The following is a 19,809-nucleotide window of genomic DNA, read 5'->3' as shown; positions in this document are numbered from 1 at the left end:
ACTGCGTAATGCGATGATGATGATGATGACGATAGCAAAAGTGCTCGCAAAATGTATTTGGCGGCAATTATGGATTACTACAACTTTAAGTGACTGGCCATGGCCATGTGCAACAGCAACAGCAACAGCAACTTGTGTGTGGCATGCGTGGGCATCAAAGCCAAGAGACCGACAATCTGCACCGCACCAAATTGGCTGAAACAAATCAAAGTTCTTGGCAAGAACTGTCGCGAATTGGCCGCGCAACTCGTTAGCGCCGGCGATAGCTGTGTTTCATTGTATCTGTCTGTGTGCGTGTGTGTGTGTGTGTGTGTGTGGGTTGTTTTCTAGTGGCCATGGCCACAGGCAAGAGCAACAGCAACAGCAACAGCAGCAGCCAGTTACCAATAGGCAGCAGACAGCAACAACTCCCACACATTAGCAACTTTGCATTTGCCTCTCGGCACTGACAGCATTTGTCATGCCACAAGCAAACAACACCCGTATCAAGCAATAACAGTAACAGAAACAACCGACAACCGACAACCAACAACCAACAACAGCAACCGACAGCGACAATCGGGACAACAATTGATGCTGAGTTTCGTGCCAAATCACGTGGTCGTAATTAATCATGTGGCAAATTTTGCGATAACTGCGATTTAAATACTGCCGCTGTTGCTGCGGTTATTACACCCGGCCAACGCAATGCTGTAAATGGGGTATTACCATTAAGTGGTCAGCAGGAAGTACTACAAAATAAATCTATGATAAATACAAAAAAAGATACAGTGTGTTCTCTTAATATAGCAAGTTCATTTTAATTTTATGCAAATTAGTTTTTCTTTTTGACATTTGCTTTGTTAAAATCTGAGTTATTAAATTAAATCCTAGCCTTAAGGCTTCTGTTGCTTTGACTTATGTTTTTTTGTACCCTCGAAATTGAATTCAGAGTTAAATAATGTATCAAATGCGAGTTGCATTGAATTTTTTATTTGCAGCAGTGCAATTAATTAATATATTAACAAATATATTTTAACAAAGTTGGGGAAATTTAAAATTTTGGAGAGTTGCAAAGTTAAAAGTTGAAAATATTTCTTTTGGGTATAAAAATGAACATTTTCTTGAATGTGTTGTAAAAGAAAAGAAAATTCAAATTTACAAGTTTGTATATGCTCAACGAATAGCGTCTTCAAAACAGTTAATATAATATATATATAAGAATAATATACTATATGAATCGAAGTTTTAAGAAGTGAAAAATACGAATTTGCAACACAAAACTTAGTGGTAAGATTGATATTTTTGTCAGGTCTACTCAACTTGATTTTTGGTCTAACAATAATAATATTATTTGAGATGGTTTTGACATGTTTTATGTGCTTTAGCAACATATACAGTTACAGGGTATAACTAAGTCGAGTTTGCCGCAGAAACGTGACTGAACTTATTACTGTTGCTTGGACACTGTCCTTTGCTTGGGCGTGGCCTGATTTTCATAGTACAATCTTTTACATTGAAAGCAACAGGGAATAACAAAGAGAGTGAGGGAGAGTGGCAGGGAGAGGGGAAAGAACAGAAAGGCGGAGAGTGAAGTAGAGTAGGAGAGGAAAAAAGAGGCCTAAGAGGCGACACAGAAGCAACGAAATGCCGGCAGACAAATATTTGCCAATTTCAAGGCATCTTACAATATATTGCCAGTGTATATGTGTGTGTGTGTGTATTAGTATATATGTGTGCATGTGTGTGTGTGTGTGTGTGTGTGTGTGTTAAGGGTACAGTGCCCTTTCCCCACACGCACTTAGAGCATGAATCCGTTTTTACAAAATTGAGTTTGTGTAACTTTTTTTTCGTTCTTTCTTTTCTCGTGCATATGGCGTATATTGAAAGCATCTAAGCAAAAGGTTGTCAAGGGGTATATTCGCTTGCCACACACGTGTGGCACATGTAAATTGGAGTTTTAATTGAGAATATCTGTTCCTTACAGCGTATGTTGTAGTCGATCATCATGCAGCGATCGACAGCGAAGGACTTACGCCACTTTGTACTAATGACAAAGTTTGTGCGTCTTTTCGCCAAATTTGTTTGCTTATCTGCGAGAATATCTCGTATCTCATACATACATATATACTATATATATGTGCATATACATATATGTATTTATTTATGCACACATTTTGATTAAGTTAAACCATGCTTTGAGTTGAGTTGAGTTGCGTTAATAAGCTCGCCGGGCAACAACTGGGTTAAAACATGCAAATATATGTACATACATTTAGTAGAACACACTAAACTCAGGCAAAAGTACAATATTTATTCGAAATACATTGCTAACGAGCGAGCTGGCTATTGGATAACTCTTGGCAATTATGCGCACATTTCAATTAATATGCAACAATTAAAGTAATTATGTGATAACACAGAATTATTCGTGTGTCTCTTTACCTCAATAAAGCTACTTATTTATTTCATTTCATTCTTTTTTATTGTACTATACTATATAGATGGTAAAATGGTTAAATGATAAATAATAATAATAATATTATTATATTATAATCTTATTATTTATTAAGCCCTCTTGAAGAATAAAATGGCAAGCAATTTTTATTACAAATTTATTAATTATGTTGTTCATCTTTAAATGCGATTCAAATGCTTTCAATGAAACGGCTCATTTATGTTAAGTTCAATTAAAATGACACTTAACTTAGAGTATTCAATTAAATGCTTTCGAGTGGAATTAAGTTCAAATAAATAGTGGAGCACTTTTTTTTGGACAAGTATCGTTTGATACTGTAAAGTGCATAAAACAATAAGAACATTTTAACATTTTTAATTGATGCGGAGATAAACAACTCATTCAAGTTAGTAGATTATGTTTCACTTTATCAACTCTAAGCAGAGAGATTTGCACAAAAACTTGCATCTTTGAAGCGAACCTCATATATTTCAAGTATGCTGATGCACATACATACATACATACATACATATATTGGTAAACTGCTGAAATGGGACGATCACTAATGCGCCTGTCAATTAGTAAAGCCAGCAAAATGGCCTAAGGCTTGGCATTGCGTATACGCCCAGTGTGTCGAATGCGCTTTACGTGGCACACTCACACTCACAAACGCACACGTGTTCAGTATGTGTTCTGTGTTGACCGCCCTTGGCCAAGAGCAGCAAGCAAAGTCGACGAGTCGACGCCTCGGCGAACTGCAGAAAAAGAGTTAGCTGCATGAGTGCAAATGAGAATTGAGTGTGTGATGTGAGTGTAAGTGTGAGTGTGAGTGCATTCATAGTTGCACCGCTTTGGGTTTCATTGGCAGACTCATGGCCGCCAACACACACACACACACAGAGCTGTGAACTGCATTCTGCAAAAGAAAAACCGAGCCACAAGTGGCTAGTGGATGTTGTGCAATATTTCATGCACACATTATTACGTATACGCAGCGTTTTATGGCCTCGAAGATAGCACATTAATTATGATCGAAAAACTCAAACTCAACTCTCCTGGCACGCGATTGCGATTTACAGCAATCCAGGCACACAGCAGCAACAACCACTCCCCTCCACTCCTTTTTGCATAATGCGTCGTCGTCAGCGATTTGCACAGAAATCATATAAAAATTAATCATACGCCATGTGAATCGCGGAGGTGGTATCACAAAAACGTAAAACGTGAAACAAAACGCAACATTTGCATAACAAACCCAGTCAAAATGTCAGTCAGCAAGTCAGAGTTAGAGACATTCAGTCATTCATTAGTTTTGGCTCGATTGGTAATTTCTAGTCATGATTAATGAGGCTCATTAAAGCAGACTTCGACTGCAGCTGAAAAATAAACATGCTAATGACTCGCGCACTAAACTTCAATTATATAAATTACAATAAAATATTATTGTACTCGTACTCGTAATACACGAAGCGACCCACGACAAGACAAGAGAATCAACTCAAAAAAAAATATCACATTCAAATGCTGTAAAAAGCAGCGTCAAATTCCAAGAATTATACTTTTTACTTTTGTTATGCTTTCAGCTTTGTCGTCAACAAAAACAAAGCAGAATGAAAGCAGACTTATTACACAATGCGTGGGCGCAAATTGCATATAATAACAGAAGAAGAAATAACTGCAAATCGTATTAAACGGAATTACAAAGTAAATATGAAAATATCTCAAGTTACTTTAAGATGTTCTTGAGGCAAATATTTGCAAATTTGCAAATACAAGTTGAATGAGTTAAACTGAAATTAAATGTAAATGAATTTAACTCTAATGTCAAGCCAATAATGTTTGTTTAATAAAATGAATAACTATGCAAGACAAATTCAAACATGCATTATTAATGCACTTTTTATGAATCAGAATTTCAAAATAAATATGAAAATACTTTAGGTTTACTTTCTTTAGGGTGCAAATTAAATTAAAGTTCCGCATTTTAATTTCTAGCTATTAATATTGCCACAAAATATTAAATAGATACCTAATCAGCACTTAAGAGTGTCTTGAAGATTATTACAAACTGACAACTATCAAATCATCAACTATCAATCGAATGACTTACTCGTAATATCTTATCTTGTGTATTAGAGGGTTAATTAGCAATCACATTTAGCCACACATTGAAAGCAACAACGTTTTTTAACTGTGTTGAAGTCAAAGCTTGCTAATTGAAAAGACAGCTACAAGTGGCCACTGAAATGTGGCCAATTCAATTGACTTTTAACAGATTTGAATGGCTCAACTTGCAGTCGTTTGGCTGTTGCTCGAATTGAAACTTTTGGCCGCAGCTTGTCGCGTGTTTTTATAAATTGTTTGTCAGCGGCAGCGCCATTGGCAATGCCAATGACAATCTATGTAAGTTGTTGTCTGTGTTTGGTTTTGTTTTTTTTTGGGCGAAAGTCACCTGCTGCGCTTCGTGCAGCATGCGGTCTAATGAGGCCGCCACTTGCCGCATTTGCTGGCACGAGTTGCAAAGTAATTTCGTGTGCGATGTGTCTGAGCTGAACTGAACTGAAATTGAGAAGCACGCAGCGCACATGCACTTTAAGGCAAAGCTCACTCACTCAGTTAACCGCAAGAAGCAAGTTTTGCCGCGGGATGGTGAAGGATGGTGGGGAAGGAAGAGTGGGTGCTTAACTTTCAGCTTTCAGCTTGGTTTGGCCTGGTTAAAATGGAGCTCATTACGCAGCCGCCGCCCCGAAAAAGAAAAACAGCGTAGAGAGCACCATGATGACGATGAGGATGAGGATGACGATGACGATGGTCGATATACGATGAGAAGAGAAGAGGATGGATGCTTTATGGATACGCGCGTGTGTTCTTAATCCAAACACCGAGCCCAAACACCAGCAACAAACACAAACACCACCACGTGTCTATAATAAGTGGAAATTGCTTTCTATTTGCAATTTTGATGACGATGCGATGCTTCAGACCTGAACCTAGAGACCAGAGACCAGAGACCAGGCCAAAAGCAAGCAACGCGTGTCTTTTGCCATAAACTAATTATTATAATGTAAATCACACACGCAACCCGACCCGACTTATGTTTTCCTGTGGGGGCCAAAGAAGAAGAAGCTGCTGCTGCTTCTGTCCAGGAAGCTCTCTCTATAAAATATCCCATCCACTCACATTGTAATTACAAGACACAGAAACAGAAAAGCCAAAGGAAAACGCTGGAATTTCTATACAAAATTTATACGAGAAATAATTATTCTTCAATTGCAAACTTCTGCAGATCTTTATCGCATAAATAATCCGCTCTCTAGATACGTATGTCAAACTAATGTGCAGCGAGTGAACTGAGGGAAAAATCTGTGCCAGTTGCAATAATTAATGGCATTAGAAGTAGGTGTTGAGGAAATTAGAAATGCCGACGATGGAGCTGCTTCAGCTGTGCCAAAGTGATAAACTTGTTCAATTTTACGACTGCTGCTGCGTTCATAAAATTGCAAATTGTTTGGCAATTGGCAACACACACAACAACAACAACAACAACAACAACAAACTGACACAAAAATGTAGCAGTCAAAAGCGAAGGCAGAGGCGTTGAATCAAATATTCGAAATTGGGTTAAATCATCGACAACAGCCGAAATGAATTTGGCTCAAAAAGGGTACAAAATGAAATGTCTGCAATTAGAGCAAATGGTAAATAATCTGTGTGAATAATGAGCAAATAGCCAAATGATGAGGCAGAGAACAAAGGCGATCGAAAAACTATTTCTAGCTGTATTCATTCAACTTTGTCTGGCAATTTTTATGATAATATACTCTTATAGGTAACTATAAGCTAATATATTCGATATTAGTTTCTCTGTTGAATCGATTTCGATTTATTATATTTATTGTATTCTATTTCTCAAATTTTCCCTTTTTATTCCATATTTATTTTTTAATTTATTTTTTTGGGTTTTTTTGAGACAGACCTTTTTTAAATACCTTTCAATTTCATAAAATACTTGATATAATCTTCAACTATTTGTTTTTTATTCTAAATATATACTTTTTTCTGATTTAAATTTTAAAGTTTTTCATCATTATTGTCAGCTGTATTCAGCTTTGTTTACGCATTTTGATATATTTTTTTCAATATGTTTATACTTTTCATTTAACATTTACATTTACATTTACATTTACATTTACTTGTTGACTGCTTACGACTTGAGCATTATTGTTGCTTATTCCTCTCGAGTTGACTTAATAACTTGGCCGGCTTATTGGCATCTGGCCGTAGATTTAACATGAAAAGTTTCATGTTTTGCTGCGTATTTATTATTTTGCAATTGTCGAGAGGCAACGTGACGTATGCGCAATGTGCGATAAGAGACGGTGGCCCGCATTGAATTTGACCGGGCAAACGCGTGGGATTAACAAAAGCAGTCAACAACTGTCAGAAGACGACCTTGCCGCTTGCCACTTGCCACCTGCCACGTTAACTTTCGCACGTTGAATAGGGCTTAATTAGCAAATCATAAACAATGAGTTGAGAGTTGAGTTGTTTTGTGTTGAGTTGGGTTGTGTTGAGTTGGGTTGTGGACTAGTTTACAGTCAACAGCCAGCAGGCAACCGTTAGCTGCTACATGCCACTTGCCACTTGCCAGTTGCCAGTTGCAACGTGTGTCCCACATGAATTATTTAGCTGTGGACTGTGATTGGTACCTGGGCATCTGGGCGTGTGAAAATGTCAGAATCAAATTAAACTGTTTGCGTTGCATGCCACTTGCCTCGTGTGTATGTGTATGTATGTGTGTGTGCATATGTGGCAACGAAATGATAGAGAGAACAGCTACGGCGACCCTCTCAGCCTTAGCCTCAGGTTCAGTCAATTGCAACTGCCAACTTGTGCCACAATCGGAGGTGCAACAGCAGCTAAAGATAAGAGTGTAGTATAGAAGAGAGTGTTGGCTCTTTTGCTTTTTTTTACCTATTTTAAGGCATTTGCTGAAAAACAAAAACACAAGCAGCGAAGGAGAAGGAGAAGGAAGCGCAGTTGATAGAGAGTCGAGTCGAGGCGATGCGATGCCTTTGCTTTTGCTGTTGCCTTTGCCTCGCTGCTCAGATGGATGGATGAATGCGAATGTGGGCTCTTGAATGTGCCACATGCCACATGCCACTGCCTTTGACTATTTTTTAGCGGTCGCTGAGCTGCAAACAATGCGGCGACGTCAAGTGGCCTGACTCGCCTCCCTCCCTTCCCTCCCTCCCTTCTCCGTTTCCCCGCTCCCTGGACTGTTCAAATGAGCGACGAACGAGCTGAAATCTCAACAACAAAACTTGAGCTTAGGGCAGCTGCATTGGCCACAGTGACAAAGAGAGCGATGGAGGGGGAGAAGGAGGGGGAGGGGGGGGAGGAAGTAGCGTGCAACATTGCAAAGTGTCAACGCCCACGAGATGAGGATGAGGAGGACTTCACGAGGACTTGAAAAGGCTTCGAACTGCGACAGCCGGTGGCAATGGCATTGCCACAATAGCTGCTGCCTTTGACAAGCCTTTGTGAGCGTTGCCTCTCTTAAATTAATATTTGCTGCTAGTCGCGTCCCTCCTAACCCCCCCAAAGACAACACAGGATGTGTACAATGTGCTTAAAGCAAACGCGACAGCTTTCCCAATACATATGTATGTTCAATAATTTCAATTCAATTCGATTCGATTCGAGAGTTGAGCTGTGCGTATATTGCTGGAGATTAGTCTTTCTTACAACTTACAACTAGGGCTGAGAGAGTTCATTAATTAATTGCGAACAGAAAAAACTTTGACACGCACAAAGCCATTCGTCATCAAATAAGGCCAAACTTTAATATCGCAAAGTGTTTTCAATATAAGTCGAAAATTTCTTGGCACACAATTAACGTAATTCACAAAATTAATCCAAACGCAGCTCACTTAATGTAATTTAAAGTTTTATTTTATGCCAATTCAATTAAAAGCACCAGCAAGTTTTAACATTTTGAAACTCAATATATATATATGTATGTATATGTATATAAAACGCGCTCATTAAATCAAATTTGCATTTCAACTGCGAGCTGATTGATTTTATTAATTGCAAATTAAAACTGACAATTCGAAATCAAGTTGCAGCCAATTTGGAGACTGCAAGTTGATTACTCATTTAATTATTCTTATTTTTTAGTATTTTATAATACTGTATTTCAAGTTGTGGGGTCACAGATACCCTGTAATTTATATAATAAGCAAAGAAACAAGAAAGCTACAGTCGAATGCTATCTATTTTGAATAAAAGCCAAAACAGTGAGGTATTATTCTTCAAATATACTAATTTAATATACCACAAAATACTAAAATACTACCAAATGCTATATTTGGTATATTGCTATAGTACTACGTTATAGTATATTTCGAATGTAGTACTTTATCGATATATCAAATGTGGTCTTCAGTACATTTTAGTATTTGTGCAGCAAATTTGTTTTGGTACACTTTAAGAATAAGAATAATATTGCACTCTTTTGTAGCTTTAGCTTTCTTACTTGTTATAACACTGCATTTAACATAAGTTGTAAGATCACAGATATATACCCTTTAATTCGTATAATAACAACACATTGCAAACGAAAACTGACAATTCGAAATGAATCTGGAAACTGCAATTGAAACTAAATTGATTACTCATTTCATTATTCTTTTTTTTTTAGCTTTTCATAATACTCATTTCAAGTAGTAAGGTCATAGATAGATACCCTGTAATATGTATGATAAACAAAACAATATTTCACACCAAATTGTGCCTACTTTTCCGTCGATGTTTATAGATAGTGTTAATGTATTGTGATTATTTCTCAGCTCGTTGCTAGCTTTAATATTCACAATAAAAAAACACCAAAAAAAAAACACTGTGTGTTCAACGTGTTAGCGTTTGTCATTTGTAAACAATTTGCCGCTCAGAGCGCGATTAGTTTATTTTTCCAATTGAATTTCTTCAACATTGCGAAATGTTTGAAATGTTTTTTGTCGATTATTGTATTTGTATTTGTTTTGAATTTGTTGAGAGTGCGTTGTTGTTTTCCTTATCAGTTTTCCAGTTTTCCCCTTTCGTTTCGTTTCGTTTCGTTTATTTATTTATGATATTTACACACACTAAATGTAGATATATGAGTTGTGTGGCTGTGTGTGTGTGTGACACGGTTTCACTTTCATTGGCGCTTATCAGAGAGGCAGACTCTCAACTTGAGTTGAGTTGCTTTTTCTGGCCCAAACTTGTTGTTTGTTGTTGCCGCCGCCGCTGTCGTCGCGTAAGCGAAGTGGCCCAACACAACACGACATGGAATGGGGGCAAAAGGGGGCGTAACGTCATCAACCTGGACTGCATCAACACTGAGACTGAGACTGAGAGTCGTTCGCTTTCTTACACGAATTTGGTAATTGCAATTTACATAAATTTTCTTGTCAGCTGTCGGCAGCCGGCAATTTGCGCACATTTATAAACATTTTGTGTTTTTTTTTGGTTTTTTCTTTAGTCTATATATGTTTGCGGCTATTACGTTTAAAGCTATAATTATGAGAGAGCAACAACAACAACAGCAACAACATAATTTATGAGCCTCTCTGTGCTCTGCTTTTGTCTGATGAGCCGAACCGAAACTGAAACTGAATTTCTGCTCGACGATCGACTGCTGACTTTAATAAAATAATAAGCAATAATAATAATTGATCGAAACTATGCGAACAAAAACAAAAACGAAATAATAAAGCAACGCAGCAGCTGGAAAAATGGGTAAATGCAACAGCAATTTTTGCAGTTGCCAAGAATGCGCACAAGTTCAAAGTGAAAGCCAACAAAATAGCAGCAACAACTGCACAACAACAGGTAACAGCTGGAACAGCAACAGCAACAACAACAACAACAATAATAATAATCGAATGACCATTAAAAGCAAAAGTTGATTTAAAAGCCGCCAAGCAACAAGAATTCAAAGTCAGAGAGCTGCCAAAAAAATAATGCAACAACTTTTGCAGAGAGTCAACAAATTGAAAACGATTGAAATGAAATATTTCAAGAAACTATTTAAAATACTTTATGAATATTTGCATTCACTTGCAGCTTTATAATTTAAGAAAAAGTGGTTTCTTAAAATGTTTTTTTTTTTACTATGACTTGCAGCAAGCTTTATATGAACATTAATAACTGAAATACTTAATGTTTAAATGCTGCAAATCGTTGTATAGTATTAATAATGTGCATCAGTAAAAGTTTAATCAAAATAATACTATTAGCTTCCTATTATTTAGTTTGTTGCCTCACTTTTTGTGAAATACTTTTAAAATTTTCGCATTTTTTACATAATGAAAGTTGTTTTTTTTTCTTTTGTAATAAAAATAATAAGTAAGTTGACAACTGAGTTTTCATTTTCATGAAATGAATGAATAACTGAAAAGTTGCCAACTGTCTATCTGCAGTTAATTTAAACAATTCAATCGAAATCTTTGCATTCAAATGCATTTTTATAAATGCAAAAAATATATATTATATATACAATAATGAGAATAATATAACAACTAAACAGTAAATTAACAGCTGAGTTTGTCATTCAACATAAAAGGTGCGAATTAACTCTATAATAATATTATTTATTTTTGTTAGCAAACTGTCTCAAACAGTGTTGAACTCAAAATATTATTTATGTTAAATACATAAAAATAACATGTTACTCTGCAAAAACTTGCTCGTAATTTTGTTGCACATTATGAACTTACTTATTTTTTTTTTTGTTTTTCCGCTTACCGCTCAAATTTGTGGCAAACTTTTCACTTCTCCACTTTTAATTACTACAACACACAGGAAAAAAAAGAAGAAAAGTTCTCAGTTGAAATAAAAGTTGCACTTGTGGTGCTTTAATGGTTGTTTTTTAGTGCTGCTGCTGCTGCTGCTGAACAAATTAAGAACATATTTCAATTGCTATTCTCTTTTAATTTTCCCACTTGTTCTTTACTCTTTAAGCAAAGTGCTAAAAGTGCATTTTAAACTTTGAATTTAAATTAAAAGGTTTTGCAAAAGGTATTCTCTTTGAATTTTTCCATTTGTTCTTAACTTTATTTTAACCTACATACTCTTCACAATTATTCAAATTAGTAAAATTGCATTTTATATTCTATATTCGAAAAACTTAAAATATTTGAAGATTTCACATACTTATAAAATTGTAAACTGCAAATTTAATGCCAGTATCTATAAATTTTTGCTCAGTTATTTATGATCTGTCAACTAGTTAAGTAAGATCAACGCATTGATCATTCTTCAAGTTGCACTTTGAAGCTTTAATTACGATTTATCGTGATGCTTGGTGATGTAATTGAATTTGAAAAGCAATTTCCAATTGATGTAAATATGTAGTAGAAGGGCAACGGAAGTTGTTTTGTTTGTCTTTTCGTTTTCTTTATTGGGTGTGTGTGTGTTTGTGTGTGTGTGCAACTTCCCGTTATTACGTGAACCGATTACAGCTCAATATCAAAGACAAAATGCATCCAAATGTCAAAGCTTTGCGGTTGACAGCATCGTGATGCCCCCGCCTCCATCTCTGCCACCACCACCGCATCAGTCACCGCATCAGTCACCGCATCAGCGATGTTAGCGATGGCAGCGTCTAATTGCAGTGCGTGTGTCGTGTCTCATTTGACTTTGAGGAAGTGCTCGCTGCCATACACAAACGAAGGCAGACACGCAGTCTGTTCGCAGACTCTAATTTAGCACCCAAGCCAATGCCCTCAACAAATGCAAATGCTGCAGCTTCAACTTCAGTTGCAACTGCAACTGCGGTGCAGCTTTGTTTACGCATTTCTGTCTGTGTATGTGTTGTTTGTTATTGCCTCCCCTCTTGCAACTTGCAACTTGCATCTTGCGTCGCAGCCGCTGCGTTGATCTTATGCATATAATTTGATCATTGGAAAGTGCACAACACACACAAACACACACACACACACACACATACATAAGCACACACACATTTATAGCATAAACGAACTCCCACTCCCGCTGTAATGTTTCCTCTTAAAGCTCTCTCCGTTCCTCCCCCCACAACGTTTGATATTGAATTTCATTATTGTTTTCTTGTTAATGTTAATGTCGATGTTGATGTTGGCATCTCTCGTATTGTTGTCTTTTGCCATGTCTCCTCACCAGTGCAGTTTCCTCGACACACAAAGAGAGAGAGAGCGAGAGTTTTTCGGTTGCCTGAATTCCGAATTCTGTTGTAATTGTTTGTGCTTCTTTATTTACACAACAAAGTGTTCGGCCATCTTGGCCATCTGTGCTCATGTTGTCCAGCGAAAAATACAAAAAAAAAAAATGAAAATAAGAACGTAACCAAATAGATCAACAAAGTCAGCCACGTGCGTTAATGTGCTCGACAAAATATAGAACAAAACAACTACTAATAATATTTACTATTGAAGCAAGAGATTGATCGACTTCTAGATACTTCGTGATTAGCATTTTTCTGGTTACGTTTTTTCAAGGTTTATTCCACATTTTTTAATGTTTTCCCTGAATGTTGGTTTTCTTTTTTTTAAAAGTTTATTCAATATAAATTTGTTTGTTTTAAGTTTTGTTTCCTTTTTCACTGTTTGGCACATACGTTATTTAAATTGGAATAAAATTGATTTTTGCAATTTTATAAATACACAAAAGCTGTGCAGCAATAAAGGTTTATTCATTTTAGATTTAATTTCTTGACTGCACATAAATTGCTAAACAGTCAAATTATGAGAATTCGATTTTACATTCAGCTTCTGGTCGGCATAAAGTAAACATAAATTCTACACGCTTCTACAATAATTAAACAAAGCTTTGGCATCCGGTATTGGCAAAAACATTTCTACTATGTGAAATGAACTTAAATAAATACATATATATATGTATGTAGTAGATTTGTATCTGTATCTGTAGATGTTGCATGATCACATCATCATCGGCTTGCTTTGAGATAGAATCGGCATCGATTGGTCTGCGATCTCTGAAACCGAACTCGAATTCGAGACAGTCTCGTTTCAGTTAATTAGCAATCGTGATCACATTTTGACGCATTTGTTTCACATTTCCGCCAAGCCGACTTAACTAATTCTTAATTTTGTATAAAGCAGGCGAGTGAAGTGAGGGGGGAAAAAGGCGAAAAGCGAAAAAGTCGAAAAGCGAAAAATAAATGCTATTAATATGTGAGCAACAGGTTAAGCGACTCTCAGACTTAAACGAAATGTCACACTGTAGCCTGAGGGTAATTATAATAATAAGAATAATGAAAATAAATCAAGTATACGCAGTGTGACTCACACGACAGCCAAACAATTGTCGAAATAAAGTATGATTCTATACGGGATTATGTCAATAAAACTCGTTTGCTTCTTCGTCTCGCGTTTTGGCTATTTAAAGCCGCCAAGTAATGCCAAACAACAAATAGCAAACAACAAACAACAAACAGCAAAGAGCAGAAGCCGAAGCCGAAGTCGAAGCCAAAAAGCGAAGCAAAAGGCGTATTTCGCTAATGTTCATTAATGGATTTGCGACATTTTTATGATGACTTTGTTTTTTTTGTTGCTGTTGCTATTGCTGTTGCTTTTGCCTAAAGATATGCGATAATTTTATGATTGATTCTTCGGCCAACGACAACGACAACGACAACATGTGGCGGTAGCAATGTAAGATTGCAACACTTGTTAGGCACGCACCAAAATACACAGCACAGAGCAAACACACAAACTTGACCTTAATTTCGGCAACTGGCGTCGCGCCATTGCGTGCGACGGAGACGGAGACGGCGACGGCGACTGGCTGAAATTTCCATGCCACACACTCATTATACCCGCCACCCATAGGGTAGAAGGGTATTATAACTTTGTGGCAGCAGGAAATGTATGTATGTAACAGGCAGAAGGAGACATTTATGTATAAAGTATATAAATATTATATATTCTTGATTAGCGTCTACAGTCGAGAAGATATAGCCATGCACCTAGATCTCAGAGACTATAAGAGACTTTACCAAATATAGCCTTTGGTATAGTTTTAGTATTATTGCGGTATATTCATTTGGTATATTCATTCAAAATGGCCAAAGAAAATCTCACAGTTGGGCAAAGAGAGACCACAATCAATGGCCTTTGTAGCATTTTTCTGCTATATTTATTTGGTATATTTTAGAATTAATACTGTACTGTTTTTCTTTTATTCAGAATGAGTTGCGGCGATCTCACTATAGAGCAGATACAAGGCCAAATATGGCCTTTGGTATATTTTTTAGTATTTTTGTGGTATATTAATTTGGTATATTTTGAAATTAATATTTTTTTGTTTTTATTCAAAATGGGTCGCGGGTATCTCATAATGGAGCAGAGAGAGAGAGACTTTACCACATATAGCCTTTGGTATATTTTTAGTACTTTTGCGGTATACTAATTTAGTATATTTCAAAATTAATACCTCACTGTTTTGCTGTTCTATTCAAAATGAGGCTCGGGGTATCTCAGAGTCGAGCACACTCGACTGAAGCTTTCCTTCTTGTTTTGTTGTGGGCCACTTAACCTTTATGGCCACCCAGCAGCAGCAGCAGCAGCAGCAGCGGCAGTTTTGGCTGTCAACTTGCCACTGCAACTCTGCCACCTGTATGTGTGTGTTTGTGTGTGTGTGTCTGCAAAACTCTCCGACTGCATTTGGCGTTCGCACAGCGTGTGGCCAAAACAGAAAGAAAACAACAAAAAACGAATGCAATAAATGTGTGCTTTAAGCAGCCAGCTAGCAAGAGCAACAACAACAACACCAGTTCTCGCATGGCATGTAAACAAAACCGAATGTGTAACGCACAACCTTGAGGTTGTAAAGAGCCTCAGTCATCGCGCATGCATTGCGCAACTGAGGAAAACGTAAAACTGGCAAATGGCACAGCACAACACAAACACTTGGCCAGACGAGACAGAGACTGTCTGTAGGTGGCGATTGCTCTAATTTGTGCAAGAATTCCATTTGGCTGGCAGCGAAAATCTTCGCACCTCATCGAGCTCGGCGCAGATACAAAATGTATCTTTATCTTTTGAATCGCAACTGCAATTGCAACTGCTTAACATTCAGCCGCCGCCGCTTACTTTTCATCATCGGTTTTGTTGTTGTTGACTTTGAAAGTGCCGCTTAAACCAAAAACTGTGGAGGTGGGAGGGGGAGGAGGGGGAGACAGACAGGGGCAACAACAGGCATTTCACCGAAACATGTCAAATGTGTGCAGTGCAAAGTCAGAGACACTCGTATATCAACAACATGCAGCTAACCATAATTCATTGCCACAACAACAACAACCACAACAACAACAACAATATTAGACTGTCTAACAGGTGGCTGGTGGCTAAGTGCGTGCCTCACTCTCCCCCTCCCCACCCCTCTCTTCACACATCTCTTGCACAAATTGAGCAAATCGAATAAGACTGCAGCTGAGCTTTAAATCAAATACAAAACACGAAATTCAATTGAATTGGTCATACAAACAAATAGAGATACTCGTCGTCGTCGTCGTCGTCGCACACAATTCACTAAATGAAATTACACAATTTTCATGGCGGCCTTTTAATTAACAGACTATCAGCGTCTCTCTCCCAAATGGAACAGCAATTACACCTGGCTTAAAGTTTAGTCGACAGCAGTATACTCTGACTTTTTTGCTTGCGTTGCCAATTGCATTTTATAAATGTAATGTAATTAATTAAAGCTTTTACTTATATTTGCCATTTCAATTCTCTTCATTCAAGAATGTAATACATAATTCAATTATTATCATATTATCTCTCTGCAGTTTGTAATTTAAATATATTATATATTTTATATATTTTTTGTTGCCTTCACTAATTCTTGTATCCCTGCCATTCACAACGTAAAAGTAAATTGGAAACATATTAAATATAATAATGAAATTGTAATTTGAATGTATAAAATATATTATTTTCAGCGTTTATAATACTCTTCACTTCAAACGGCAAATGTAAATTGATTTAGTGATAAATGTAGTATTTAAATTGCAGTTTTGAAATTTTGATTATATTCAATTTGATATTTGAAATATGTGCTTTTCAGCAATTTCCTATTTTAATATGCCAATTACATTCTCTTCTGTTTATAATACATTAAATTAAATGAAATAATAAGAATGCAATTTTTATACTCCTATATTTATGTATATGTTAATATTAAACTGAAGAGAATAAGTTTAGTATGATATAAAAAAATATAATTTAACATATACTATAACTATTCGAGTGTAATTTTCACATTCTTTTGAACTGAAAATGTATTTTTAATATACTTGTTTCTTTAGCTCTATATCTCGAATAAAATGATAAATATGTTACCATATAAGCTATACAAAATCTTTAGTGCTGACTGCTTGAGCACAGCGTATAGCGTTTTTATCGGGGATCCGGTATCTCAACAGGTTTTCACACTAATTTGCATATTTTCATTTGGCATGCTGCAATTGGCCCCCAATCGGATGCGCTAAATGGCTGAGCAAACCATTCGCGGCTCACGGCTTGTGGCAACTTTGTCGACAGTTGCAGGCATTATGCAATTTTATTAGTTTTTTGGGGCGGCTTAATGCATATATGATATATGCTGATATCGGGGTATTTGATCGGTTTAGCCTATGCAAGTTGGCCAGCTAATTAGCACAGCAACAGCAGCAACAGCAACAGCAGCAGCTCATTCACAATTCAGGCCGAGCGCCCACGCGATCTCTTTGGACAGCTTCATTAGCTTCATTAGCTCGGGCCACGCGGAGTATAGTAAATAATGCAAATGCGACATTTTCCTCATCGTTAAAATCTGCCCCGATCCGAGAAACAACAACTCAATCCCCCCGCCGACTACGTGGGGCGCATGACACAATTTTATGGCTCCACTATATGTATAACTGTTTGCTGTCAATAGATACTTGCTGCATGTGGTAGAAATTTAATGACAACCTCTGCACATGCGTACAAATTAACATAACATCAACTAAGTGTGTAGATGGCAGCAAACACACACAACATCGAAGACGAAATGCTCTTTATGGCCAACAACAAAATATTAAAATCTTTAATAGAATGTGAAGTAAAAGCATGAGCAAGATAAGAGCGTTTAGCTCATTACTAAAAGAGTTCAGCTACTACTAAATATAAAACAGTAATAGAAAACGTTAGTTAATAGCGAAGCATTGACAAATGATTACTGAAAAGTTGGTTGCCATCAAATAGAAAACTTAAAAGTTATACAAGTCGTGACTTGATTACTTCGATTAACAAGCTGGTATATGTTGTACTCATTGGTATATTTTAATTATAGTATTTGGTATATTTTAGTATTTTGTTCAGTTGAAACTTGACTGCTCCGTTTAACAATCTTGTATATTATGTGTTAATATTGTAGTATATTGACATACTAAATATAATTATTAGTATATTTTCGTATTTTTTTTTTTTCAGCTATAGCTTTCATAATTGAACTGGTTCGTTTAGCAACCTGGTTTGTATTGTATTCTTTGGTATATTTTGATTGTAGTAGTATATTGGCATATTTCAGTATTTTTTCAGAGTATTCATTTGATTCGGCTGTTGCTTTGTTTCTTGTATAATATAATATGAAAACAGATTGTCTCGAACTAAATGCCAATATAGTAGAGCTATTATAAATATAAAAAGTAATTGAAGCTTTTGATATTGTTCGTGAATAGTAAAAATTTAACAAGTGAATGAAAATGTGATTGCTAATTAATAGCATTGAACTGATTTGAAACACAATGTAAAGAAGCTGCGGATATGATTTATCTTATTACTAAATTACTAAAATAGTAGAGCTATTAAAAATAGTATGAGACTAATAGAAATAAATAAGCAAAGAATAAAAATGTGTAAATATATAAAAAAAAAAAATTAAGAGCGAGGCAAACGCGTTGTTAATTCACACGTATTCGTCATGTGTGTAGCAAGTAAACTATGTTATGATAGCAAATGGAATGCGTCTTCCTCAAATCCATTAAAGAGGCAGCACACAGCGAGCGAGAACACTTCGAGGGCCAATGCCGCTGACAGATTGTTTTAAAGTGGAACTGGAGTTTGTACGCATTTAATGGCTATTTGATGAGCTGCGAATGCGAGAGGTTGAATTGCCGGACAAACAGACTTCAGACGGATAGTTTAAACACGTATCAGCACGGCAGCCAGTTCATTGAGGTGTTTAATTGTTCTGCGAGTGTGTGTGTGTGTGGAGTAGAGGGATGAGGAGAGGCACATTACTCATACGCCACTTGGCCATGTAACTTTGCTGGGTAATTAAATTGGCTATCTGTGTTATCTTTTGTTTGTGGCTCTTATCAGTGAGGGAGAGAGCAATGACGCAGAAAATCGTTGCCTGATTTCAGGCGCAAAATAAAGCCATTTTTGGCTAATTGGTTCTCTCCCCCGTCCACCGTCTCCCATCCCTCGATACACTCATTATAATTACAAGCCAATTTTTCAGCGATTAAACTCAAACTAATTTCCAGCGATTGCGCACACGAAGACCACGACCAACAAGCAACAAGCAACAGCAACAGCAACAAGAAGTGAACGCCAGCCAAGGGACTTACAATTTTGCCACTCACATTGTAAAATGCAAAATGATTTCATATTAGGCTTAATATAGCTTTATGTACTGCACAAGGGGGCAGCAAAAAAACGGAGACAGTTGGGGCACGTTTCTCACACCGCCAGCGGCTGTTGTAATTTTAGAAAATTATTTCAAAATCCCTTCAGACGCACAAAACTCTCTCCCTCGGCTCTGTCTCTGTCTCCACTTGGCGCAGCGCAAAGAATTTTATTATTATTAAATAAAGGCAAAAAAGGCCGCACGAGAGAATCCTTTAAGCTGTTCAGCTGTGAGGATCCTAGCTGCTAGCTTCACTTTCTTATGAAAGGTAAATTTAGCTTGAACAGAGAGTGAATGAGTGAGTGAGTAAGTGAGTGAGTGAGTGAGGGGCAGAAAGCTCAGCTTGAAGGCAGTTAATCTATCAAAATGAATTTCGACTGCCTGCCAGTGGCAAGAAAAGCGAACGTAATTTGCTTAGCTATTCACAAAAATATGTCTGCTTGTAATTTACACAGCACAATTCTGAGCTGAGCTGAACTGAACTGAACTGTACTGAACGGGAGCTGAGCGATAAGCAATTAAAAAACATTGTGCCAAACGCGCCCACAAAACTGTTTTGACAACCCAGTCAAAGCGACAAATGATGGCAAACAGAGTGAGGCACTTTGTATATACTATACTACTACTATATATTCTATATATTCCAAGTTGAGAACCCAAAAGCCAAA

At 36.8% G+C, this 19,809-nt stretch overlaps 1 protein-coding gene across 2 annotated transcripts in view; it reads right to left on the bottom strand.

The window, feature by feature from the left end:
- Positions 1-19,809, bottom strand: part of LOC133848723 (uncharacterized) — a 157,119-nt gene that overhangs the window by 9,957 nt on the left and 127,353 nt on the right. The window lies entirely within an intron of this gene.

Source organism: Drosophila sulfurigaster, chromosome X (assembly GCF_023558435.1).
Source record: "Drosophila sulfurigaster albostrigata strain 15112-1811.04 chromosome X, ASM2355843v2, whole genome shotgun sequence".
NCBI lineage: Eukaryota > Metazoa > Arthropoda > Insecta > Diptera > Drosophilidae > Drosophila > Drosophila sulfurigaster.
Note: the sequence above shows the minus strand (reverse complement) of the source record. Positions and strands in the feature narration are given on the sequence as shown.